We start from the raw sequence: 7,500 nt of genomic DNA, 5'->3' as shown, positions 1-7,500 counted from the left end.
AGATGAAGAGAGATAAAGAGACAGAGGGGGAGAGAGAGAGAGAGAGAGAGAGAGAGTATTTCCAGTCTGTAAGACAGTTTGAGTGTGCGGGAGGAGGGGGGATGAGAGGGGTAGGCGGGGTGAGATGGGGGAGGAGAAGTATGATTCAGATATCAACAGCTCTGTGAGAGTAAGCACTGACGATGTCCTAAATAGGGACTAGGGTGCCATTTGGGATGCATTCGAGTGTGACTTAAAGGCAGTGGCAGAGAGAGCCATGACATTGTGCTTCACATTGAAACAGCCTTTCAGCATGGAGCTATTTGTTTCCTGGCCTAGCTGACATGAAGCCATTGGGTATTCAATTAAAAACATATATATTTTCCACCACTTAACTTGAGGTGCTATAGACATTCCTCTAGACTACCATGACATTCCTCTAGAGTACCATGACATTCCTCTAGACTACCAGGACATTCCTCTAGACTACCATGACATTCCTCTAGACTACCATGACATTCTGCTAGACTACCAGGACATTCCTCTAGAGTACCATGACATTCCTCTAGACTACCATGACATTCCTCTAGACTACCATGACATTCCTCTAGACTACCATGGCATTCCACTAGACTACCATGACATTCCTCTAGACTACCATGGCATTCCTCTAGACTACCATGACATTCCTCTAGACTACCATGACATTCCTCTAGACTACCATGACATTCCTCTAGACTACCATGACATTCCTCTAGACTACCATGACATTCCTCTAGACTACCATGACATTCCTCTAGACTACCAGGACATTCCTCTAGACGACCATGACATTCCTCTAGACGACCATGACATTCCTCTAGACTACCATGACATACCTCTAGACGACCATGACATTCCTCTAGACTACCATGACATTCCTCTAGACTACCATGACATTCCTCTAGACTACCATGACATTCCTCTAGACTACCATGACATTCCTCTAGACTACCATGACATTCCTCTAGACTACCATTACATTCCTCTAGACTACCATTACATTCCTCTAGACTACCATGACATTCCTCTAGACTACCATGACATTCCTCTAGACTACCAGGACATTCCTCTAGACTACCATGACATTCCTCTAGACTACCATGACATTCCTCTAGACTACCATGACATTCCTCTAGACTACCATGACATTCCTCTAGACTACCATGACATTCCTCTAGACTACCATGACATTCCTCTAGACTACCATGACATTCCTCTAGACTACCATGACATTCCTCTAGACTACCAGGACATTCCTCTAGACTACCATGACATTCCTCTAGACTACCATGACATTCCTCTAGACTACCATGACATTCCTCTAGACTACCATGACATTCCTCTAGACTACCATGACATTCCTCTAGACTACCATGACATTCCTCTAGACGACCAGGACATTCCTCTAGACTACCATGACATTCCTCTAGTTTACCAGGACATTCCTCTAGACTACCATGACATTCCTCTAGTTTACCAGGACATTCCTCTAGACTACCATGACATTCCTCTAGTTTACCAGGACATTCCTCTAGACTACCATGACATTCCTCTAGACTACCATGATATTCCTCTAGACTACCATGACATTCCTCTAGACTACCATGACATTCCTCTAGACTACCATGACATTCCTCTAGACTACCATGACATTCCTCTAGACTACCAGGACATTCCTCTAGACTACCATGACATTCCTCTAGACTACCATGACATTCCTCTAGACTACCATGACATTCCTCTAGACGACCAGGACATTCCTCTAGACTACCATGACATTCCTCTAGTTTACCAGGACATTCCTCTAGACTACCATGACATTCCTCTAGTTTACCAGGACATTCCTCTAGACTACCATGACATTCCTCTAGTTTACCAGGACATTCCTCTAGACTACCATGACATTCCTCTAGACTACCATGACATTCCTCTAGACTACCATGACATTCCTCTAGACTACCATGACATTCCTCTAGACTACCAGGACATTCCTCTAGACTACCATGACATTCCTCTAGACTACCATGACATTCCTCTAGACTACCATGACATTCCTCTAGTTTACCAGGACATTCCTCTAGACTACCATGACATTCCTCTAGTTTACCAGGACATTCCTCTAGACTACCATGCCATTCCTCTAGACTACCAGGACATTCCTCTAGACGACCATGACATTCCTCTAGTTTACCAGGACATTCCTCTAGACTACCATGCCATTCCTCTAGACTACCATGACATTCCTCTAGACGACCATGATACTATGGAAACATGTAGTGAGGATGTCTGCAGGTTAACAGAAAACAAATGTCATCAAGGGCCCTCTGGTCAAAAGTTGTGCACTATATAGGGAATAGGGTTCGATTTAACAGAATGGGACCTCTACCAACTAGAACAAAAACCACTACAGGAGACTTAGTTAGCGTCTTTTGGACAAATGTCCAAGAGTTGAGAGTTTGTGACAGCTTGCTGCTAAAAACCAGCTAACAGTTAAATAATGTATAGATGTAAATTATTTTCATTCAGTTTTTGTTCCTCTGAAAGCTTCCCTCAAACCCAAGTCACCTCAGACCTTCCTGGATGTACATACCCATATATGGCCATTTCCACGTCGCCTCCCTAACTACCTTTTTCCCATGCAGCTAGCAAACGTCAAACACCAGACCCTGCCCCCCCTGCCTAACCCCTTGCCTGCCTACCCCCCTGCCCGGGCATGCCACAGGAAAAGGCCCATAAGCAGGGAACAAGTTCCCTTCCTGTTTTCAAAGACGATTCGTATGGTATGCAGAGCCGTTTCCTGCTTGGCCGAGCTGATTTCACCCTCTATTCCCACATCTGGCAACTCCCCTCTTCACTAGTCAGACCAGACCCACAGCTGCAGCTGCACACTGGACACAGCCAACTACAGGGCCTACAACCCTAATGGCACCATGCTCCCTATAAAATGGACCAGGGTACCATTCAGGACTCAGCTTGGAGCCAACAGTACAGTGACCCTGTTGAGTTGAGCAACACTGGCTGTGAAAGACTGAAAGAGAGTCATAGACGGAGCCAGGGAGACAGACAGTCATTCCAGGCATGTCTCATTCACATACTGACGACTACAGTGGCTAAACGACAGACCAGGTCTGCTCTACCGATCTCAGCAGACAGTGTAGGTGAAACAATAGGAGAACTAATGAAGGGCATTGAATCAAATCTTTGGTCGAACATTCTAACCCCTTCTACTACTACTATAACATTCTAACCCCTTCTACTACTACTATAACATTCTAACCCCTTCTACTACTACTACTACTACTACTACTATAACATTCTAACCCCTTCTACTACTACCATAACATTCTAACCCCTTCTACTACTACTATAACATTCTAACCCCTTCTACTACTACTATAACATTCTAACCCCTTCTACTACTACAACTACTACTACTACAACATTCTAACCCCTTCTACTACTACTACAACATTCTAACCCCTTCTACTACTACTACAACATTCTAACCCCTTCTACTACTACTACTACTACTATAACATTCTAACCCCTTCTACTACTACTATAACATTCTAACCCCTTCTACTACTACTACTACTACTACTACTACAACATTCTAACCCCTTCTACTACTACTACAACATTCTAACCCCTTCTACTACTACTACAACATTCTAACCCCTTCTACTACTACTACTACTACTATAACATTCTAACCCCTTCTACTACTACTACAACATTCTAACCCCTTCTACTACTACTATAACATTCTAACCCCTTCTACTACTACTACTACTATAACATTCTAACCCCTTCTACTACTACTATAACATTCTAACCCCTTCTACTACTACTATAACATTCTAACCCCTTCTACTACTACTATAACATTCTAACCCCTTCTACTACTACTACTACTATAACATTCTAACCCCTTCTACTACTACTATAACATTCTAACCCCTTCTACTACTACTACTACTACTATAACATTCTAACCCCTTCTACTACTACTATAACATTCTAACCCCTTCTCCTACTACTATAACATTCTAACCCCTTCTACTACTACTATAACATTCTAACCCCTTCTACTACTACTATAACATTCTAACCCCTTCTACTACTACTACTACTACTATAACATTCTAACCCCTTCTCCTACTACTATAACATTCTAACCCCTTCTACTACTACTATAACATTCTAACCCCTTCTACTACTACTACTACTATAACATTCTAACCCCTTCTACTACTACTACTACTACTACTACTACAACATTCTAACCCCTTCTACTACTACTACAACATTCTAACCCCTTCTACTACTACTACAACATTCTAACCCCTTCTACTACTACTACTACTACTACTACAACATTCTAACCCCTTCTACTACTACTACAACATTCTAACCCCTTCTACTACTACTACAACATTCTAACCCCTTCTACTACTACTACTACTACTATAACATTCTAACCCCTTCTACTACTACTATAACATTCTAACCCCTTCTACTACTACTACTACTACTACTACTACAACATTCTAACCCCTTCTACTACTACTACAACATTCTAACCCCTTCTACTACAACATTCTAACCCCTTCTACTACTACTACTACTACTATAACATTCTAACCCCTTCTACTACTACTACAACATTCTAACCCCTTCTACTACTACTATAACATTCTAACCCCTTCTACTACTACTATAACATTCTAACCCCTTCTACTACTACTACTACTATAACATTCTAACCCCTTCTACTACTACTATAACATTCTAACCCCTTCTACTACTACTACTACTACTATAACATTCTAACCCCTTCTACTACTACTATAACATTCTAACCCCTTCTCCTACTACTATAACATTCTAACCCCTTCTACTACTACTATAACATTCTAACCCCTTCTACTACTACTATAACATTCTAACCCCTTCTACTACTACTACTACTACTATAACATTCTAACCCCTTCTCCTACTACTATAACATTCTAACCCCTTCTACTACTACTATAACATTCTAACCCCTTCTACTACTACTACTACTATAACATTCTAACCCCTTCTACTACTACTACTACTACTACTACTACAACATTCTAACCCCTTCTACTACTACTACAACATTCTAACCCCTTCTACTACTACTACAACATTCTAACCCCTTCTACTACTACTACTACTACTATAACATTCTAACCCCTTCTACTACTACTATAACATTCTAACCCCTTCTACTACTACTACTACTACTACTATAACATTCTAACCCCTTCTACTACTACTATAACATTCTAACCCCTTCTACTACTACTATAACATTCTAACCCCTTCTACTACTACTACTACTATAACATTCTAACCCCTTCTACTACTACCATAACATTCTAACCCCTTCTACTACTACTACTACTACATTCTAACCCCTTCTACTACTACTATAACATTCTAACCCCTTCTACTGCTACTATAACATTCTAACCCCTTCTACTACTACTACTACTACTACTACTACTACAACATTCTAACCCCTTCTACTACTACTATAACATTCTAACCCCTTCTACTACTACTACTACTATAACATTCTAACCCCTTCTCCTACTACAATAACATTCTAACCCCTTCTCCTACTACAATAACATTCTAACCCCTTCTACTACTACTACTACTACTACTACTATAACATTCTAACCCCTTCTACTACTACTATAACATTCTAACCCCTTCTACTACTACCATAACATTCTAACCGCTTCTACTACTACTACTACTACTACTACTACATTCTAACCCCTTCTACTACTACTATAACATTCTAACCCCTTCTACTACTACTACTACTACTACTACTACTACAACATTCTAACCCCTTCTACTACTACTATAACATTCTAACCCCTTCTACTACTACTACTATAACATTCTAACCCCTTCTCCTACTACAATAACATTCTAACCCCTTCTACTACTACTATAACATTCTAACCCCTTCTACTACTACTACTACAATAACATTCTAACCCCTTCTCCTACTACAATAACATTCTAACCCCTTCTACTACTACTACTACTACTACTACAACATTCTAACCCCTTCTCCTACTACAATAACATTCTAATCCCTTCTACTACTACTACCATTCTAATCCCTTCTACTACTACTATAACATTCTAACCCCTTCTACTACTACTATAACATTCTAACCCCTTCTACTACTACTATAACATTCTAATCCCTTCTACTACTACTATAACATTCTAACCCCTTCTCCTACTACAATAACATTCTAATCCCTTCTACTACTACTACCATTCTAACCCCTTCTACTACTACTATACCATTCTAACCCCTTCTCCTACTACAATAACATTCTAATCCCTTCTACTACTACTATAACATTCTAACCCCTTCTACTACTACTACTACTACTACTACTACTATAACATTCTAACCCCTTCTACTACTACTACTACTACTATAACATTCTAATCCCTTCTACTACTACTACTACTACTACTACAACATTCTAACCCCTTCTACTACTACTACTACTACTACTATAACATTCTAATCCCTTCTACTACTACTACTACTATAACATTCTAATCCCTTCTACTACTACTACTACTACTACTACTACAACATTCTAACCCCTTCTACTACTACTACTACTATAACATTCTAATCCCTTCTACTACTACTACTACTACTACTACAACATTCTAACCCCTTCTACTACTACTACTACTATAACATTCTAATCCCTTCTCCTAATACTATAACATTCTAACCCCTTCTACTACTACTACTACTACTACTACTATAACATTCTAACCCCTTCTACTACTACTACTACTACTACTACTATAACATTCTAACCCCTTCTACTACTACTACTACTACTATAACATTCTAATCCCTTCTCCTAATACTATAACATTCTAACCCCTTCTACTACTACTATAACATTCTAACCCCTTCTACTACTACTACTACTACTATAACATTCTAACCCCTTCTACTACTACTATACCATTCTAACCCCTTCTACTACTACTACTACTACTACTACATTCTAACCCCTTCAACTACTACTATAACATTCTAACCCCTTCTACTACTACTATAACATTCTAACCCCTTCTACTACTACTACTACTACTACTACTATAACATTCTAACCCCTTCTACTACTACTACTACTACTACTACTACTATAACATTCTAACCCCTTCTACTACTACTATAACATTCTAACCCCTTCTACTACTACTACTACTACTACTACTACTATAACATTCTAACCCCTTCTACTACTACTACTACTACTACAATAACATTCTAACCCCTTCTCCTACTACTATAACATTCTAACCCCTTCTCCTACTACTACTACCATTCTAACCCCTTCTCCTACTACTATAACATTCTAACCCCTTCTACTACTACTACTA

General features: G+C 39.6%; 1 protein-coding gene across 1 annotated transcript in view; it reads right to left on the bottom strand.

Annotated features, from left to right (window-relative positions):
- The window catches only part of LOC139386286 (mastermind like transcriptional coactivator 2), a 135,361-nt gene that overhangs the window by 82,694 nt on the left and 45,167 nt on the right, over window positions 1-7,500 (bottom strand). The window lies entirely within an intron of this gene.

Source organism: Oncorhynchus clarkii, chromosome 27 (assembly GCF_045791955.1).
Source record: "Oncorhynchus clarkii lewisi isolate Uvic-CL-2024 chromosome 27, UVic_Ocla_1.0, whole genome shotgun sequence".
Classification (NCBI taxonomy): domain Eukaryota; kingdom Metazoa; phylum Chordata; class Actinopteri; order Salmoniformes; family Salmonidae; genus Oncorhynchus; species Oncorhynchus clarkii.
This window is presented reverse-complemented; position numbering and strand designations above follow the sequence as displayed.